Below are 17,733 nucleotides of genomic sequence, written 5' to 3' on the forward strand. Positions count from 1 at the left end.
CAATGAAAGTTTCCAGGGGTCCAAGGAGAGCTCCTCCCTCGATGATGCTCAGCCAGGTTCTCCCAACGAGGGGCAGACCCCCTTACCCCTTTCCCAGTCCCCCTTCCCCGGCTGCCGGCCTCCGTTTGCAGCGGCCTTTCATTAACAGCACCGGTAGGAGCACCACCATTCCCAAAAAGAAAGAGGGGAAGCGATGTTACAGACTTTACTCCCCACCACCCACAGCCCACCTGAGCCCCGGCGGCAGCCCCTTTGGTGGCATGGGGTAGCCACCTAGCCCCTTCTTTTGGCCTCAAATCCGAGACTTTCCTGGCTGAGCCCTGACTTCTGGGTGAAGGTGTCCCGAAGGAAGGGACACCCCGAAAAAAGTTATACCCCCCCCCCAACCGCCCCCATCGGGTGATATGGGGACAGGGGCGGTGTGTTTGCGAATGGGTGGGAAATGCCGGGGCCAAGGGGAGGAGGGAGACACGTCGCAGTCCAGAGTGGGGCATAACCGTGGCCACCCCCCTTCCTCCACCCCTCCTTCCTCCGCTTTACCTCTCCTGGGTGAGCAGGGCTGCTCTGGAGAAGCTTAACCCTGGACCCCTGCGGAGGGACCGCGGTGAGTAGCGGGGCTGGGGGGTCAATACTCGGATTGCCGGGGAGGGGGGGTGGTAAATCGCAGCTGCGCCGTCTTACCACGAAGCGTGTCCTGGGCTGGGGGCGAGGTGGGAAATCTCCCTGGCGCCCCGTGCTCCTAAAAACACCGTGGGGGACGTTGACGTCCGGGCCGAGAGCGGATGGGGGGGGGGGGGGGGGGGGAGCTGTTAATCGCAGACGGCGACAGGGCGACCTGGGGAGGATTCCACCGAGTCCCCCTTTTCTCCGTAACAACCCCTTAATTTCTTAGTGACAAATGTTATTCACACGGGTAGAAGCTATTGGGTTGTGAGGAGGATCAGCTGACGAGATCTCATCTACGGGCTCTTTAAATTCACACGCACACTGAAGGGGTCTGTGCTGTGCTCTCACAGAGCATCGCATCTCACCGGAGGGAAGGGGGAAAGGGAGCAGAGGGAGAGGGGACAGGGCTGCTGAGGGAAGAGGGTAGGGAGTGGTGGGACTGGCCTGGGGAGTGCCGCCTTCCCCGCAAGGGGAGATGCCCTGACCGATTGAGAGGGAGCGAGCTGCAAGGGGCGCGTTGCGGTGAGCGCCTCGTATCCCCGGTGGGCGCCTGCGGGCTGGCAGCTCCTGGCTCGCTCGTAGCTCCGCGTCTTGATTCCTTCGTTGGAAGGCTGGGGAGGGAAACCGGGGCGGAACGTAGCTCACAGGTTGAGGGGCCCTACCCTGTCAGCTGCCCTCTCGGGGGATAGAGGTGGTGCCCGACAAGCGCTGACCCTGGTGTCCGGTATCACTTGTTATGCTCCTGGATGGAAACCAGCCATGGGATTAAGCTGGTGGAGTGCTGAAAGTGTTTGCTGTCTGATGTATGCGCCTCACACAGACAGGGTTTGGACGGGGGTGCTTTGGCAACGTGGGAACCGGAGGCAGTAGCGCCGTCCGTCTATCTGTCCGTCCGCTCTCACAGTGGGGAGGTTTGGGGGAAGAGGGGGGGGGAGAGTTTCTTCCCCAGGGCAAAGTGAGTGAGATCCGTGGCTAAAGTGACATTTCAGTACCAAAATCGTCAGTCCTCCTCGGCCGTTCCGGGAGTCAGTTAGGACAAAAGGACAAAGTCTTCCCCAGAACGACAGACGGACAGAACAACGACAGACGGACAAAAGAACAAAGTCTTCCCCACAGAACGACCCCGGCGCTGGGCTGGGTACGGGAACCCCGTACCGAGGGATCTCCGCAGACCCTCCGCGTTTTGCTGTTGCTTTTAACCGTGTTTATCCACCTCCCCAGCTCCCAGAGAATGCCCCAGGTCAGTTGACAGGGGCACCTTTGCCAGGGGTTATCACGCTTGCTTTTGAAACCTCATATACTGGCCACGCTGCTCCTTAATTTAAGTATATTTACCCCTTTTTTTAATTATACATACCTGATGCTAGTGCTCCCACAGGCTTTCTTCGCTGTGAAACGCCGATGAGTTTTTTTTATTTTATTTATATTTATTCGAAGAAGAAGAAATAAACTCCTGCAGGACCAGAAGAAACATGCTCCGAAAGAGCCAGGTCATTCTTTCCGCAGCCTGCAGAGATACGAAAAAAAAAACTAAATTCCTGGAACGAGATTTGGGAAATCAGTGCTGAAAGCACACCGACTTGGTGGAAGTTCAGTTAATGAAATTCCAGAAGAACAACAACAAAAAAGAAGTGGCGGTTAATCCAATCAAACATAACGTTTAACTTCTCGTGAGTTAAAACATCTTTTCCCCCTGAGAGCCTACCCCGGTCAGAGCTTCTCTTTGCCACTCCTAAGTTTAAAATCTGCCTATATTCAACACCAAACCTTTCCTTTTATTATTCTTAGCATCATCATTATTTTTATTATTAAAAAGAGAAAGGTAGAATCGGGGAAAGGCAATGCCTCCTAGGCTCAGCTAGCAAGTGCTTCCGAGAAAACAGGTCTTTCCAAGCAGTATCAGTACAAATTAAGTAAAGAACGAGGTGAATATTGAAGTAGCCGTTCCTGGGATATCCGCCCTCCCCACATTCTTCGGCCCGGATTTTCTTAGAACAGGCACCCGCGCAGTGAGACCCTGTTTTGACCCAGGCCATTAACATGGGGGTGAAAATTTTACCCTCTCTCCGTGTGTGGAAGGTGCTTTGCCTTGGGGGGGACAGGGTACTGCCCATCACCCGGGGATGCTCTGCCACAGGCAAATTCCCGCCAGGAACTGGTCATGATTCCCGCCATGCTCTATAATTCTGTTGGTTTTATTTATTATTATTATTATTCTTTGGTGGAGCGGGACTCAGGAGCGGAGGTGAGGGGCGGTATTTGCGAACAGTGAAACCACCTACCCGTTGGGGGAGCCGTGCCACGGAGGGCACAGCTCTCGTCGAAGGGTCTTGCTCTCTAGCTCTGCCCGCTCCTGCCTGTTCCTACCCACCCCTACTGCCTCCTGCCCGCTTCTGCCTGCTTTAACTTCTCCTGCCTGTTCCTACCCTCTCCTGCTTTCCCTGCCGTCCCCTGCCCACTCTTACCCGCTCTCTGTCTGCTCTATCCTCTGTACCAGCTCCTGCCTTCTTCTGCCCGCCCTTACAGCTCCTGCCCTCTCTTGCTCCCCCTATCCTCTCCTGCCCTCCTCTACTCTCAGCTGTCCTCTCCTGCCTTTCCTTGCCCTCCCTTGACCGTTTCTGCCCTCTTCTGCCCTCTCCTGTCCTCCCTTTCCAGGTCCTGACCCCCCATCCTGTCCTCTCTCCTGCCTGCTCCTGACTGCCTCTGTCTTCTTTACCTGCTCCTGCCTATTCCTATCCTCTCCTGCTCTCCTTTTCCCTCCCCTGCTATCCTCTGCCCGTTTCTGCCCTCTCCTGCCCGTTCTCCCTGCTGCGCCAGCTTCTGCCCTATTCTACCGTCTCTGCTTATTCTGCCAGCTCCTGTCGTCTGTCTGCTCGCTCCTCCTCCCTTCTATGAGCTGTATCCTCTCGTGCCCTCCGCTGCCCTCTCCTGCCTGCTTCTGCCCTCTCCTGCCCTCTTCTGCTTTCTCCTGCCCCCCCTTGAAGGTACCTCTACCCTCCCCTGCCTGCTCCTTCCGGTACCTGCGTCTCACTGTGACGGCCCTGTCCGCGGGTCCCGACAGGCGTCGCTGTTCTGCCGCGGGGGAGCCGGAGCCCGATCTGTCCGGAGCATCCCGTGAAAGCGGGTACCAGGGTGCTGGAGCGGGGTGTCCTGTCCCCTGTTCCCCCTGCTCGCGAATGGGTCCGGCCTGCCGCAGGGATGCAAAAAGTGTGCGGAGAGAAACCCTCCAGACCGGAATTGCAGTAAAAATCAGGTTTACTCCTCCCCTTGAGGCCGTAATCACCGAAACCAGAGAAATAACCGCGCATTTCAAACCTCTCCTGCATTGGTGGGCTCTTTCCCGCCTCTGTGTAAACAGACGGCGGAAATAAAAGAGCAGAAAATGGGGCTCGTCGCTCTTCTGCCGGTTCAGGCAGCCAAAACCCTCCTCCGGGCTGGTGCTGGGGCTGGCGTTCTGCCTGCTAAGACAAATAAAACGCCACCGGGAAAGAGTTTGCTGCACATCACTGCCCGGAAACCGCGTCACTGAGCGAGCATTTTGAAGCCTGGGTGGAAGTATTGCAGTTCTCCCCGCCACCTACCCTGCCATTTCCTACCTCTGATCAGGGGAGATGCGCTTACCCAGAGAGGAGGGGTACGGCTTCGGGGTCTGCTTTATTAAGTCCAAAGAAGGGGTACCCTGAGCACGGGAAGCTCTAGTGCAAGGAATTAAAATTACGATTTAATATTTGTGTGTGTGTAGGCAGAAAGCTCTAAAATCATCATTTTCCTTGCTTAAAAAAAAAAAACGAAAAACCACAACCACTTCTTTTTCTCATGTCATGTTTTAGTTACGTAACCCAATATTATGTGTTTGCCATTTACATTTTTTCCATTTCAGTTTCTATATCTTGCCAGAGGAGATAAAAGGAAAGAAAAAATAAATAAATAAAAAATGCCTCTCACCACTTTCCTGTATACCTGCATCTTCACTCTTCTGAACGTGTTCTAAATAATGTAATGCAAATAATGCCAAAACAAGTATGTCTGTGTGCAGAGGATGTGCCAAAATAGTTGTCCTCCTCCGTTCCGGGAGTCACGATTATTTATACTTTTTGATAAGAAGACAGATAGGGCTGAAGAGAAGAGGGAGAAAATCTAAGTGCAAAATGCTGAATACTAATTTTAGAGGAATCGGGGTATTAAAAGCATGGAGGACAAAATAAATAAACACATAAAGAGATAAATAAATAAATAGATAAATACATAAATAAGGCGAGGAAGTGAAACTATTTCATGCATTATTATTGTCAGCCCCAGCATCTCGGCTCATTTCCGTGGCTCTGAAGCGGCCACCCCAAAACTGTGCATTATTTAGTGCTTTTATGTATTAATTTCTTTATTTACCTATCCCTGGTAGAAATCCGCGCAATCTCCAACTTCTGTGGCACTCGCGCGGCTGACCGCAGAACACACACGCTCCCTTCTTTTTAGCTGTGAAAAGGCTGATACTCAGTAACGAGTGCGCTGCGGGGTGTATTTATTGTTCCTATTCCAAGAGTCCAAGTAGTAAGTGTCGGGGGAGTGCGGGGAGAGGCAGAGACAGGGTGAGGAAGGGGCGCTCTCCCCCCCACCTTACTCCCACCCTTGCCTCCTCAGTGCACGGGGCGCATTCAAACGACGGCGCCGCTACTCGCGGGGCCGCTGTTCGCTAATGCGGGGAGGGGTGAAAGGGAGGAGGAAGAGGAGAAGGGGGGTGGGGAATGATGTTGAGACGCGGAGCCCCGGCAATCCCATCCCAGGAGGGTGGTCCTTATGGGGGGGGGGGGGGGCGGGGAATTTTAGTCCCGTCGGGGCCGCGGGGAGGCGTGGGGTCAGTGAGCGCAGAGACGGCAGTCGGAGTGGGGGAAGCGGGAGGAGGAGAATGAGGATGCAGGATGCACGATGGGATCACGGAGAAGTACACCCCTGCGCTCCCCCCTCCCCTGTATATGCTAAAGGAGGGAGGGAGGGACTGACATCTGAGAGCTACACATGAGCTAATTAACAGCGCAGTGAGGGGAGGATGATGATGGGTTGGGATGGCGGGAGTCCCCGGCATCCGCTAATTGGGGGAGGGGGGGGGAGGGAAACAACAAACAAAACAACAACAATAAAAAATCAAAAATAAAACAACCACCAAAAAAAACGTAAAAAAGGTACTTTCTTAATGAGCGTTATGAGGTAGGGTAAGAGTAAATCAGACGGGTGGTGGTGCTAGCTTCCTTCCTGGGGTGCTGGGTTTGTGTCTGGTTTATGTTTGTTTGGTTATTTATTTAACGTTTTATGTATAGCTGTCTGACCACTTCTGATTGGGTGACTTATCACTGCGGAGCTTGTTAAAACTAGGGCGAGAAGTACCGCTGGAAATACTGTACTAATCACTAGCTGATTTGGGTTGAAAGGACCTTAAAGCTCACTCAGTTCCAACCCCCGGCCATGATCAGGGACAACTTCCACTAGACTAGGTTGCTCCAAGCCTCGTCCAGCCTGGCCTTGAGCATTGCCAGGAATGGGGTAGCCACGCCAAAGAATTCAAAGTGTACACATGTGGGGAAATAGGCACGGAGTCACACAGATGGAGCATGCTCTTTATTTAAAAATAAATATATAAAAATATTTATATAAGATATTAAGAATCTATAAATAAATAGAAACATGCATGACAGTCTTTGGGGGGGGGACTAACTTGCCCTGTACATTCATGGAGGTAAGTAATTCCTAAGGAAAATAATTATCTGTGTATGCACTTTGACCTTTATGTATATATATACTATATATGTAATATATAACAGGTATAATTTATCATTTATAGTATATAATATATAGCATATAGTAATATAATGTTTTATGTATAATACATATAACATTTATTTTCGTGGAATAACGTTGCTGGCTTAAAAATATAACGCCCCTGTACAACATAAGAAAGGGATTTAAACCACTCTTCTTCCTCATAAGAATTTCACTGTTAATGCAAACTGAGACATGCTATCTGTGTTTGTAATGTAATTCAACGCCTGTGGATATTTTCGGATGAAGCAAAAGTAATGCTATAGGCAGTATTTTTAAACGACCTGTAAAAATGCCTTTCTTCCTTGTAAAGAATCAGGTGGTGCGTTTAAAGCTGCACCTGCTAAAATGGAAGGCAACAAGTTTAATAACGCGGTATTTAAGGCAGAATGTTCCAATTGTGTTCCTGGGAGACAGCTCTCCCAGCCTGGAGGTACACGTTTTAAGAGAAGATTTTGAAATAAAATGTCCCTGAAATCAAGAGTGATATAAATGTGCTCACAGGCCGTAATACAGGGTGAGGTATTATGAATCCTGTGACACAGCCCCCATTGCACGCATTATCTATCTATGCATGTCTGTATCGCCTTTATACCTTAAAACGGTGGTGGCTGGATTTTCTTTTGCCTAATTGGCCATTTCTGGGGTATTTGTGTAGATGATGATGTTGGGGGGGGGGGGGGGGGCGGCTCTAGTACTTGTTCCGTTAATTAGGATCTTCTAGGGGAGGTAGCTCCGGGGGTCCGCGGTCTCTTCTCCGAGCGGAGGGATTTACATGTTCCGTGTTCTTTTTATTGTGTTAATGCCCTGATTCCCTCTATGTATATGAATGTATCCGGATGCACAGCGATGCCTCGAGATGACGTCAATGGACGTGATCTCGCCGCTAAACCTTGAACGTGAAGCAGGGATGGGAGGGGGAGGTTAAGGGGGAGCTGTTCCGCTCTTCCCCGCGCTGTGCCCGCTCTGCTCCGCTACCCTCGCCCGGTGGAATGAACACTGGCACAGGCAGCTGCAGCCAGCCCATCCCCGTCTCATGTGTCGCCTCCTCCCCGAGGCGCCAAAACAAAGTCCCCCTCCCCACAGCACCTCCGCCCTCGTCCTGCCTCCTCCTCCTTCTTTTTTTTAAGTGTATTTATTTATTTATTTATTTGTAATGATACGTTATTTGCGGCTTCTAGTCAACAGGATGCAAGCGGAAAGGGAAAACTTATGATCATTAAAAACAAAAAGAAAAGAAAGAAAAAGGCACAAACAATAAAAAAAAAATAAATAAACTAAACTTAAATAAAGTAAAATAAAATAAATAATATAAAGCAAACACCAAAAATAACCCCAAGAAACAAGCAAGCCAAAACAGACAAAAAAAAACCAACCCCAGCCGAAAACCTTCTTACCTCCCCAAAGTGCTGCACGGCACAGGCGTGTTGAGCCACTTGAATCGAAGCATCTCCCCGGCGGGCACCGGTGCTCAGCCGGGTATCGGGGCTCGGTGCTCCGCCGGGCTGAGGGATGGGAGGCGGGAAGAGGGGGTCTTACCAGCGAGTCACAGAGGCAGTGCAGTGACCAGCTCAATGGAGAGCAGCAGTGGTATGAGCTGGGACCGGGTGTCCGGCGGAGGCAGAAGCTGTGTGAGGGCGATTCCTGCTACTCTTCCTCTCTTCCCATTTCTCCCTGCGGCGGCGTGCCACGGGTGCTGGGAGAACTTTTAGCGGCAGGGGGAAGAACTTCACCCCGCCTTTCCCCATTAGCCTCTCTCCTTTCCTCCGGGCGTTATTTTACGTATTTCTTAGCCTGCCGTGAGATATTCCAGAGCATCCCTCTGGATCTGGGCACAAACCAGCTGCCAGCGAGCGGCTGCACACTCCTCCAAGTAGGCATCTCATCCCACCCTAAAGAGCCAACTAGTGAAACGCGGCTGGACTTCTGGCAGCGTGAGGGGTGTAGGCTTCCATAAATCTCCTCTGCATCCTTTTTTTATTATTATTTATTTCTAGTGCATCCGAGCGCTCTTCCTGAATTGCCTGCATTCACCCCGGGATTGCGTCCTGCTCTTGGCAGAGCTTCTGTTTGTCCGCGGAGTTCCGCGGGCTGATGCCCGGGGGATGCAGGGAAGGATGTGGGGAATGCGGCGGGATGTCTGCGCTGTCCCCGCGGAAATCCGCTCCCGCTGCCTGCAGCCGCGCTGCGGGAGGGACACACAGCTGCCGACACATACAGACATATATACAGATATGTACATATACACACATACACATCTATACATAGATATTTACATGGATATATGACCCAGTGTAGCATGTGTGTATGTGTGTATATATTTATATATATATAATGGTCGACCCTCCCTCCGCCCGACCCTCCCCTCAGCCCTTCCATCTCCCTTGTCACCTGCCCATGGGGGGACGGGGCGCCGTATTAAAGCCACGCCAGATTTGGGGGGACAGACGGGGGAACAGCACGGCACCCCCTCGACGTGCACAACCTCCCTCTAACCCTCCTCCTTTTCTCCACCTCTTCATCTCTCCCTCCCTCCATCTTTCCTCCACCTGTCCATCTCTTCCCCCCTCCATCCTTTCTCTAACTCGCCGTTCCCCCATCCCTCCCTCTCCGCACAACTCCCGCTCCCTCTCACACTCAAACTCTCCCAGCACCCCCTTACCTTGTTCCCTTCAGCCTCCCACACACACACATTCCCTCCCGCGTGCTCTAAAATCCACAGAGGCTTTGAGGAGTGTTTTCACGCTGTTTCCAAACCCGGAACGCCGGACGGCAGGAACTGGTACCCTCCTTCCAGCGACGAGAGATCACGTTTCAAGTTTGCATGACGGCAGGGATCGGAAAAGAATCCTTTTTGTCAGCACCATCAATTTTTCTATTTTGATGTTTTTCTTTCTATTTTTTTTCCCCTGCTGTTGGTCGGACAAAAGTTGCACAAGATGGTAGTGCCTCTTCAAAACAAGACCCGAAAGAAACTGTACTTCAGAAGTTAGCTGGAGGAAAAACAACTTCTAAATTTCGACCTTTTGCTGAAATATACATATATATATATATATATATATATATATATATAAGTTTCCAAAGAAATGCGTGATTTCCTTCTTCTCTCTAGGCAAAGGTAGTCATTGCTCTTCTTTAGCCTAGCCATTTCTGATTTGTTCCGTCTGTCAAAATGGGACTATAAGAGGTTTTTGGTGCAAATTCATAATCTCTGGCAACGCACAACGTATAGTAGGAGCTGAAAAAGACCGTGGCAATGGATGAACAATAGGGCTTCAGTCCATCAGCAACAAAAGCGTTGGGGAAATTGGTTGAATTTCAGAGCACGTCCTCCTCAGTAGAGAGGGCTGGACTAGACCTTGGCCAAACCCCCCAAAAAACTTGCAGAGCCTAGCATACAACACTCCACTTTCTACTCCAGGGCGCAGGAAGCCATATGGAAAAAAAAGAGGGCGGAAAAAGGGGTAAAATTAAAGGAAAAAATATAAAAATAAAAAGAGAGCCAAACCGAAGCCAACTTCTGCGTTTCTCTCTGTTCGGTTTGGTTTTGTTTTTTTCTGGATGGAAGATTTCCAACTCTCCCGCCCAAGAATGACACCGTGGAGCTAAGCAGCACTTTTAAATGAGGGTGTCAAAGAGAAAGACGTGAATTTCTGGAGATGTGGAAAAGCTTTCTCTATTCCGAGGGTCCTTGGCCGTGAGGATCTTTCTTTGCCACCGGAGGCTTAGCTCACCCTGAGCTCTGTTGATCTGGGGTCAAGTTTTCCTCTGATAAAGACGGATAAATGTAAGTACCGTGATGTTTGTGTGTGGGGTGTGGAAATTCCCTGAAATAACTAGGGATGCTGAGCACGGGCAGGCAGGGGTTTCCTGAGTCGCCCCGACCACTTCCACTGTCCACCGGCGAGAGGAATCTGATTTGTTAAATCAGGGTTTAGGACCTGACACTTTTGTGCCCCTGATGCTAAACCTGTTGGTCGTGTGGGGTATAGCTAGTATGCAAAAGCAGTTATAATTGCCCGGCGAAAGGAGAGATGTGGCTTTTCAGGGAGCCCTTATATTTTAGCAGTGGCTGGGTGCAGTCAGAAAGGTGTTGCAGGCAGAGGGGCAATCACTCGCAGGGCTGGAGTGTGGGAACTAAGTCCTGCGGCCTCCATATTCCAGCTTAAAAACAAAAGGGGGGAAATAAAAAGCAAAAAGGAAAAAAAATAAAAAAAAAAAAAAAAAGGAAAAGAGGAAAAATAGGAAGAAAAGAAAGAAAAAAGAAAAAGAGAAAGAAGATGAAGCGATGTCTTGCAGCGGGCAGGGATGCAGATTGCTCACTGCAGCCTGTCCATCCTCTGCCTCCCGCGTAGAGGGTCAATTGGAGCGAGCAGCCATCACTTCCCGGGTTATCCAAAGTCCAGCACGGCTCCCGACCCCGGCCCCAGGTATCGCTGGATCGGTGGACACCTCCAGGGGTTCCGTTGCATCTTTCCCTCCACCCCTCCCTCCCTGATCCTTCCCTCCCACCCAAAAAAAGTAGCCACCTTCTGCAACTCCGGTCCACCCCGGAGCGGAGGTGGGAAACGGGTGAAACCTCCTCGCTGTAACACAGCTTCCCGACAACAGTAATAGTATGAGTTTTTAAAGATGTGCCTGGTGTAATCAATGTGATGCAATAAAAGCGATTACCTTACGCTGTGTGCGTTTACCCTCTCAGCTCTCTGCAAGCTGACAGGGCTGTGAATAGAGAGGATGGCTTCCCGGTGATCCAGGTCTGGAAAAGTCTAGGAAATCCAACAAAAAAGCGCTGGCTTAATGTGGTTTGCGTGTTTTGAACTGAAGGCTAGGTGGAGCCTCCATCCTTTATTAAGTAGCTGGCATCTTATAGTATTCAAATCCTGCATCTGCCTCCCTAGCTTTCGTCACTTCTGCTCAGCAACCCCAAACAATAATAATATTCTTAACCTTTTTTTATGTCTGGTTCTCCGGAAATAATAATTTATTTTTTAAATGATATTATTCACATGATTTCCTGTAAATATCGATTTAACCCTGCAGATACTGGAGTACGTTACTCATATCTGGTTTGTGTTGCGTTAAATCATCTGCAGGAAATGTAGCTAGTTATATTCAAATTGAATCTAGAGCCAAGTGCTGTAGTGATACATTTAATAACCTCAACATTTAATATACTTGGCACCTTCTGAACACATATAGGTTTACCTCCTCACATATATTTTTATGAACAAACACACTGAGAGTGTTTAAATTACAATTCCTTCCTTCCTTCCTTCCTTCCTTCCTTCCTTCCTTCCTTCCTTCCTTCCTTCCTTCCTTCCTTCCTTCCTTCCTTCCTTCCTTCCTTCCTTCCCCTTTCCTTTCTTTTCCTTTTTTTCTTTTTCTCTATTTTCAGGTTTAGACAACGCAGACAGAACTACAGGGAGTGACAACCACGACAACAAACGGTAACTTCTTTTTATTGTTTAATAGAAGTCTGACACTACTATGTGCATTACCTACAGGTAATCTTCTTTGGCAGCATGCAGTGTTTCCATGTGTATTTACTGACAGTCGGTGGTTTTAATACGTCCCTCTCCTCTCCATCTCTTCCCCTTCCCCCTGCCGCCAACTTTGAATTCTCATCAGTCTGTCTTCTCATGTAATAGTTTGGATTTGTAGTAGATATCTCTTTGCATACCATAAGTTCAACATAACAGGAGCATAATCTGCAGTGAAATGAAACTGTGGTGAGAAAAGAAGCTGCAAGGCACCCTTATTAGAAGGCAAGCCAGGCCAGTGATTTAACCTGGCTGGGAGAAGGAAAGGGATGCTCTGCAGAGAAAGCTGGCCTGGGCTGTATTGGCGTGCTGTGGTTTGCATCGGCATGAATTCTGCCATAAATTGGTGCAAAAAGGGAGTTTATGTAATGCTATGCCCTTCCTATGTAACTCACAGCAGCCGAAGGGCGACTGTGTCTTCCCCATGGAAGGTGATGATGCTGGCATTAGGAGGGGGCAATAATCTGAGAACCATAAGCATTCAACTTCGAAGTCAATAGGGACTGTTTATTCCTAAGAAATCCACACAGGATGTGTTTTTCTGTATGTCACAGCCTCCTGGAGATCTATAAAAAATTAGAAAACAAGCATGGCAATCACATGCTAATCTGCAGGCCATTAGCGGAAATCTATTAGATAGGTAGGGGGAAACGTCTGTGTTTGGATTGTGCATCTTGAGTATGCAGATCACTTCTACGTGAAGTATTTGGAATGAATAAGTTGTATATGTTTATGTAAACTGGGAGAAAAACAGGCAGTGTAAATGGCCACTTTTGACAAATCAGGTGATATTTTTTGGCAGTAATTTCAGAACTGCAGATTGCTCAAACTTCCTAAGTGCTAGACAACACTGCAACCTTGGAAACACATTTTGCAACTGTTGTGTGCATTTCTGTGATGTTCAGAATAAGGAAACACTTTTGAGTGAGTCTTACTGGGCCCCGTTGGTTTTGAGGCCTTGCTGTGTGTCTGAGAGTTAGAAAATGTAACTGGTAATATGGCTAATAAACACCCAGGTCAAGATCATCATGTTGGCCCTTTACTGAGGCTCCAGTGATTAATCTATAAAAGCTGTGTGGCAGCTCCTTCCCAAGTCAGTGTTTCAGTGAGGTGGTCGTGAGAAAAGGACTTGGTGTTCTAAGGATATGTATCTTCATCTATTGAAACATACCAATTTGCAATACTAGGCCTTGTATTTAATTGTAAGTCTGGTGACTTGGTTTATGTGCTTGCATTAACATGTATGTTCACGTCTGTGTTAATATGTATTATGTACACACAGAGCTATATAAGCATGGGCGTATGCAGACATATACATGAGGAGCACCTGAATTTTCATGCCTCTGACTAAGAATTTAATGCATAAGCCCAAAAGCCTATCATACGTAACACATGCATGATCACCAACACTGCCGCCCCTAGCTATTGCCAGGAAAAAAACCCATCTTTCTGCCTATCTGCCAATTCAGAGAACCTTATAGAATTTTACATAATATCAAACTGATCATGTGCCTCTGGATATATCAGATGCCTGATTTGTTTGTCCCTGTTGTGCCTGAGCAGCCTCAGAGGTTCAGTAGCTACTAATGAATCATTACATGAATTCTAACAATTTTGTTCCAGTCTCTGTATTTTCCACAAAGAATATGGGCACAGTTAGCTCTTACACATCTCTCAGGTATAAAGCACTGGTGGTAAACTGCAGTGTTACCCTGCATTCCAAGAAGAAAAGCTCAGTTTCAAAGGATTAAGGGTCTGAAAGCGTAAATAAGTGGCCTTGCTCATAATATTGCTGCTGAGGTTTGGCAGATTGGCAATGTCTATGCGTTACTTCTCGGTGGCAGTATTAATTTGGGGCCATGTCTGACAAATGAGATTGCTTACCCATTTTCAGGCTTTGTGATAGATAAAAATGGACTGGTGGATAGAGTTGCCATTTTACAGTGTAACCACATACACACCTACATATATATTTCAACACCAACACACATACAGACATTTACTCAGACTGACACATGTACATATGGCTCCCCTGTGTACACACAAGCACACATATGCTTTATCATGCAGGCAGGCTACACAGACCAATAATAATTTCAGTTCAACTCCATGCGTTTAAAAATCTTCCCCCTGCACACCCAGCAACCTATAGAAGCACATGTTAATTTACAGAAAATGTATTGAAATGGCATGTTGTGGTTTATTTTGCATCTCAAAAGAGTGGGTAGGACCGTGGATTTTAAGTCGTCATTGCCTTTAGGAGTGCAGAGCAGCTCATGTTCTGTGCGTGCTGGATTTTCTCAGTGTGTTCCCTGCACTGCCTGCAGCCCGGTTGAGCTGTGGAAGTGTATTAATTTCATTAGTAAATATGGTAGGTCTCAGTAAGCAGATTCATTGTACCGCGTGTACTCGGGAGACTAATGTTTGGCACTTCAGAGTTAGAAAATTTCTAGGCAGATTTTACTGCTAAATCATACAAAGCATGATGTTCTTTTTGGGGGAGTGGGGGAGGGGGAGCTGAGAGGCTCACATCCTAAAGCTGTTCATAAGGCGTGATAACAGTTTGGAAAGACTTGCCTCCGTCGGTTCCTTGTGCAACCCCAGCATGCATTTCCTTGCTCTCAGCACGAGGTTAATCAAAAATAAATCAGCGTTTTTCATCAAGGCATTTCGTCGGATGATGCATAGCCTTAGATAAACATTGCTGCAACGTTCACCTGTGTTGCATTCTAACACAGACACACACACACAGAGTGGCTGGGAGGGATGGAGGGAGGGAGGGATTGAGAGAAGGAAGGAAGAGTATGGATGCTGTGGGAGAGATTGCTGCTAGCAGCTCCCCCAGCAGAGAGGGTCCGGCCCGCTGTAAATACCTGCGGATGCATCCCTGTAGGAGCGAAACACGGCGGGGGTGCGGGGCTATGACCCCCCCCCCCCACACCGCACACAGCAACGGCGAGAGGGAACCGGCAGCATAGCGCAGTGCTGCTCCCGGCCTTGCCGGCGGCCGCAGCTCCCCTCTGCGGCGGGCGGGGAGACGGGCTGCAGCGGAGGGACGCTTCCCCCTGGCTCGGGGAAAGGGCTTTTATCACGCAGTAGCGAGGATGGGTGTGTTGTTTCCTTCCCGTCCCCGCGGAGGTCAGAGCGGTCTGCGCTGGCGAGGAGGGAGGTAAAAGCCGGGAGCTGCGGATGATCGGAGGCGAGATGGGGCTCGTGCGCATCAATTAAGACGCGTGCACTTGAGATTTCTCATGACATCATCATTACCTCGGTCTCCTGCGGTCCGGGACCTCTGACCTAGCCGGGCTGGTCCACATTTTGGCGGTGACAAGCACACACCACCCCCACTCCTCCCCCCTCCCCCCCCCCCATGATGGCCTTTTTCTCCTTTTTTTCAGGCCGGGGGCAGCAGCAGCAGGCCGGCGGGACCGCGTCTCCTGCCCCCCCCCCCCCCCCCCCCCCCCCCATCGCGATAGGAAACCCGGGAAAGCGAGGAACTTCCCCCAAAACACGCACGCAAGCGAGGCACTGGCAATCAAGCCGCCACCATTTGCTAAAAAGCTCCATGCCGTGCATAACCTGAAGGGATAGGAGTCGCATCCTCGAATCATCTTGTAACGTCCTAGTGAAATGGGATTTTATTTTCCTTCTTTTTTCCTCTTTTTTCCTTTTTCTTCTTCTTCCTCCTTAAGCTGTGCTGGGAATTGCCGCTGGCTTTACATCTTCACAGAGCCTAAAGAATTTTTTTGTGCGACCACAGCGATTTACAATGCAAATCGAGGCCTGCGAAGGAATGGATGCTTCTTCTTACTCTTTAAACGCCGTTCGACGCACCTTAATATCTAGGGTTTATTTTCTACCATTAAATACGGACTGTTGGGTACTGCTGCCGGAGGCTGAAAAGAAAACATAATAAAGAAAAGTTCGGAATAAACTTTGAAGGCAACGGATCTCTTTTGAATGTTATTAGCTGCACGTATACAGCGGCACATGAACCAGGTCACGACTGCATGCAAGGATGAATGTAATAAAGCAGCACTGGTGCTCTTGGAGGACAGAGCACGCCTGTTTGTCAAAGAATCCGGATTCTATCAAGGAAAACTATAATAAGAGAAAATTATATATATATATATATATATACACTTAAAAAAGCTTTAAGGGAAGCGAGTTGTTATCTTTGGTTATCTAGCTGTATGAGTGTTTTGGTCTTCATAAAGCTAGATAACCGAAAGTAAAAACTCCTTCAAGATCATCGTACAGCCTGTGGAAAGGAAAGATTACTGCGAGAGACAGTAAAAAAAAACCCAAGAAAGGTCAGGAACGCTGACTGAATCTAACGTTTTTACAGCTGAAGGTGGGAGTGGAGGAAATTAAATGGCACACTTATTCCGAAATTTGAAGTTGGCAGATGGCAATGCCAGCAGAACGACAGCTACACAGAGGGAATGGTGCTGGTGGTAAACAACGCGTGTGCAACTCTTCCTGTTGAATAAACGCTAAATGAGAAACCATGAGCACTTAACTTTGAGCTAAGAGGACATATTTTTATGTATATACATATTCACTCTCAGACAGCTACGTGGAGAAGCTGATCTTCATTTTGCAAAGTGCTTTATTATAATGAAACAGCCTTAAAGGTGGTAGCTGGTGGTGATGATGATGGTGGTGACGATACAGCGTTGACTGAACTGAGAAAAACAAAACAAAAACAACCCCCAAAACACGAGCAACAACAACAACAAAAAAAACCGCAGCCCTCCCCCCCCCCAAAAAAAAAAACAAAGGCAAAAAAATCCTAAACAAACCAACAGACCCAAACCCACAAAATTGAACCCAACCCCAAACCCGCCTGTGTGCATCTGAGACAAAGCACCAGGGCTCATATGAAAGCAAGCTTTCAGAAAAAGTTTACACTGAAGTGTAGACAAGCTTAATAATTTATATCTACTGGGAACTCGGCGGAGCTGCACAAAGACTAGAAAAAGTGACGGCCGGTTTTTATTCTTGTATTCAAAAAGCGAGCACAGATGCTTCTCTGCTCCGAGAGGGTTTCCTTGAGGAAGCTGCTGAAGCAGAAAGACATGATGGGGAAGAGATCGCCTCCCCCCTTGTCAAAGTGTTAAAAAATGTTCCGAGTCTCAGTCCGCGCCTAGCATTGGAAATGAAAGTGACATTTACTCCAAAACCCACGCGTGCGCCTCCTCTCTTTTTGTTAAAGGATGATCAGGTCTATCCAGGAAACAGCTCTGGCATCCCAAACTGAAATGATTAGGACGTATATAGACCTGACAAAAACACGGGTTTGGGGCTGGGGCGGTGGGGGAGGGAGGGTGGTGGCTGTGCGGGGAAGCAGGGTCTGTCTTTGCCTAATTGATTCCGTTAAACGCCGCGCAGTAGATGTGAAAGGCTGAGCGCTCCCGTTCCCACGCTAGGGGCGAGGGGCAGCGCAGTGCCTCTGCGGCCCGTGACCGACAAGCCCCTGCGGGGGACCGGGACCGGAACGAGGACCGGGACCCGCCGCCCCGGCTGTGGGATGAACACCGGTCCGGGTGATGTCCGTCTCAGTTTAAGTGCCTCTCAAAGAGCATTCGAGGAGGGTTTGTTAGTTAATTAATTGTGCAAGGCAAGGTTTTTCCTCTGGACTGAACCTCACTGCCGTGCGGGAAACCGCTCGTTTGTGGGGCGGGTTAAAAATGAGATGAGGGATGAAGGA

The 17,733-nt window shown here is 48.9% G+C and overlaps 3 long non-coding RNA genes across 5 annotated transcripts in view; 2 read left to right on the plus strand and 1 right to left on the minus strand.

The window, feature by feature from the left end:
• Nucleotides 1-217: 217 nt before the first annotated feature.
• On the plus strand, nucleotides 218-9,509 carry LOC133277191 (uncharacterized). The gene is made up of 2 exons (XR_009746113.1): nucleotides 218-604; nucleotides 9,408-9,509. It is a non-coding gene; the product is annotated as an uncharacterized LOC133277191 (long non-coding RNA).
• On the minus strand, nucleotides 9,364-15,378 carry LOC133277190 (uncharacterized). Of its 2 annotated transcripts, XR_009746112.1 has the most exons (3): nucleotides 14,894-15,378; nucleotides 12,269-12,586; nucleotides 9,364-9,506 (listed from the first exon to the last, which is right to left on the minus strand). It is a non-coding gene; the product is annotated as an uncharacterized LOC133277190 (long non-coding RNA). The 2 variants fall into 2 exon arrangements; XR_009746111.1 differs by lacking the exon at nucleotides 9,364-9,506 and having other exon boundaries at nucleotides 11,924-12,586.
• LOC133277189 (uncharacterized) overlaps nucleotides 10,085-17,733 on the plus strand; it is a 99,860-nt gene continuing 92,211 nt past the window's right edge. The window contains exons 1-2 of one of the 2 annotated variants that reach the window (XR_009746109.1): nucleotides 10,085-10,264; nucleotides 11,876-11,927. This is a non-coding gene — a long non-coding RNA (uncharacterized LOC133277189). The remainder of the gene's footprint in view (nucleotides 10,265-11,875; nucleotides 11,928-17,733) is intronic. The other variant, XR_009746110.1, reaches the window with a different exon arrangement.

The sequence above is a fragment of the Pezoporus flaviventris genome, unplaced genomic scaffold, assembly GCF_033815535.1.
Source record: "Pezoporus flaviventris isolate CSIRO_AGI_PZ_B2104156 unplaced genomic scaffold, CSIRO_AGI_Pfla_v1 ptg000052l, whole genome shotgun sequence".
NCBI classification, from domain to species: domain Eukaryota; kingdom Metazoa; phylum Chordata; class Aves; order Psittaciformes; family Psittacidae; genus Pezoporus; species Pezoporus flaviventris.